Raw genomic sequence first — 2,500 nt, forward strand, 5'->3', positions numbered from 1 at the left:
TTGCACGATGAGCCACACGCCAAGTGGGTGGTTGGTGGCTGGATGTTAGGCGGAGGTTTGCTTTTGTGATCTCAAGTGAGGTTAGCATGTCCCTTTTGGCCTTGCTTTTGTGATCTCAAGTGAGGTTATCATGTCCCTTGTGGCCTTGCTCTTGTGACCTCAAGTGAGGTTAACATGTCCCTTTTGGCCTTGCTTCTGTGATCTCAAGTGAGGTTAACATGTCCCTTGTGGCCTTGCTCTTGTGACCTCAAGTGAGGTTAACACGTCCCTTCTAGCCTTGCTCTTGTGACCTCAAGTGAGGTTAACACGTCCCCTTTGGCCTTGCTTTTGTGACCTCAAGTGAGGTTAACACGCCCCTTTTGGCATTCTTTTTGTGACCTCAAGTGAGGTTAACACGTCCCCCCACTGGCATTCAATTAGTGATTTCAAGTGAGGTTAACCTTTCGCCTTGTTGGATTGTGGGTCATGTAAATTTTGTGTGTTTTCAAGTGAGGTTAACATGTTGTCCCTTTTGGCGTTGTTGGATAGTGGGCGGGTCATGTAAATTTTTTGTGTGCTTGAAGTGAGGTTAACATGATCCTTATAGCCTTGTTGTTAGGTGAGTCACGTAAATCTCAAGCGACTTTATTCCTTCATCCTTTTGCTTTCCAATCATTCACTCTCTCTATCCCCATCTCTCACACCCTACTGTTATTAATCAAATCTACGCCGTAAAATAGGAGTGGTTTTTAGTGTCCAGGTATTTTTTGCCTCGTTCAAGATTGACTCATTTGATATCTTCACTTTATAACAAAAAGTTACAAAACCTCATTTCTTTATCTGTTCAAGATTGCTTCATTTTATAACGTTAAATGACAATACCACGTTTCTTATTCTGTGGAAGATTGTTTCATTTCACTTTATAACATATTCGTTATTCATTTTATAAAGATTTACTTGGGACGGTTTTTATTGTTGAATATTCTTTTGTCTCGTTCAAGATTGGTTCATTTGATGTATTCATTTCAAAACTACAAATTACAATAACACATTTCTTTTGAATCATTCTACAACATATTGTTCACCATGTGCATGCACTTGGTGGTTGGCATGAGAAATAACAATGTGGATGCACAACGTGTGGTGCTCATGTGTGATGCCATTGATATTTCTCAATGTTCGTGCCGGAGGCTAGGTGCACACCATCCGCACGCACGTGGGGTGCTCATGTGTGCACTTGTGGGCGGATTGAGTTTCACAATGTGGATCCGGGGTGCTCATGTGTGCACTTGGTGGATGGCATGTGTGCACCAATCACCATGTGCGTGCACTTGGCGGATGGCATGTGCACGAACGATGCATGCACCGCATGGGGGGTGCTTATGTGTGCACTTGTGGGTGGATTCAGTTTCACAATGTGGATCCGGGGTGCTCATGTGTGCACTGGGCGGATGGCATGTGTGCACCAATCATCATGTGCATGCACTGGGCGGATGGCATGTGTGCACCAATCAACATGTGCATGTGCATGAACGATGCATGCACCACATGGGGGGTGCTCATGTGTGCACTTGTGGGTGTGTTGAGTTTCACAATGTGGATCCGGGGTGCTCATGTGTGCACTTGGTGGATGGCATGTGTGCACCAATCAACATGTCCATGTGCATGCACCATGCATGCACCACGTGGGCACACCTCTTGGTAGCCGGTGCCCAATTTTTTTTTTTTCATTTTTTTTCTCCCCAAAACACCCACACCTGCTCCCAAAAATTATAATATATACTTCCCAACCATCCATTGCCATTGGAATTGTGTTTTTGCCCGATTTTCTATTTTTTCAACATTTTAATATTTTAATTATTTAAAAAAATTGTAAAAAAATAATTATTTTTATTTTTTTGTGTTTTAAATTCGTAGACCCCTTCTTTACATTAAAACAACCATGCACACAAAATTTCGTTCAATTTGGACTCATATTCTTCAATTTATGCTCAAATATGTCTCCCAAGTCCATGTGCATGCACCATGCATGCACCACGTGGGCACACCTCTTGGTAGCCGGTGCCCAATTTTTTTTTTCCATTTTTTTTCTCCCAAAAACACCCACACATGCTCCCAAAAATTGTAATATATACTTCCCAACCATCCATTGCCACTGGAATTGTGTTTTTGCCCGATTTTCTATTTTTTCAATATTTTAATATTTTAATTATTTAAAAAAATTGTAAAAAAATAATTATTTTTATTTTTTGTGTTTTAAATTCGTAGACCCCTTCTTTACATTAAAACAACCATGCACACAAAATTTCGTTCAATTTGAACTCATATTCTTCAATTTATGCTCAAATATGTCTCCCAAGTCCATGTGCATGCACCATGCATGCACCACGTGGGCACACCTCTTGGTAGCCGGTGCCCAATTTTTTTTTTCCCATTTTTTTTCTCCCAAAAACACCCACACATGCTCCCAAAAATTATAATATATACTTCCCAACCATCCATTTCCACTGGAATTGTGTTT

Source organism: Humulus lupulus, unplaced genomic scaffold (assembly GCF_963169125.1).
Source record: "Humulus lupulus unplaced genomic scaffold, drHumLupu1.1 SCAFFOLD_801, whole genome shotgun sequence".
Taxonomy (NCBI): domain Eukaryota; kingdom Viridiplantae; phylum Streptophyta; class Magnoliopsida; order Rosales; family Cannabaceae; genus Humulus; species Humulus lupulus.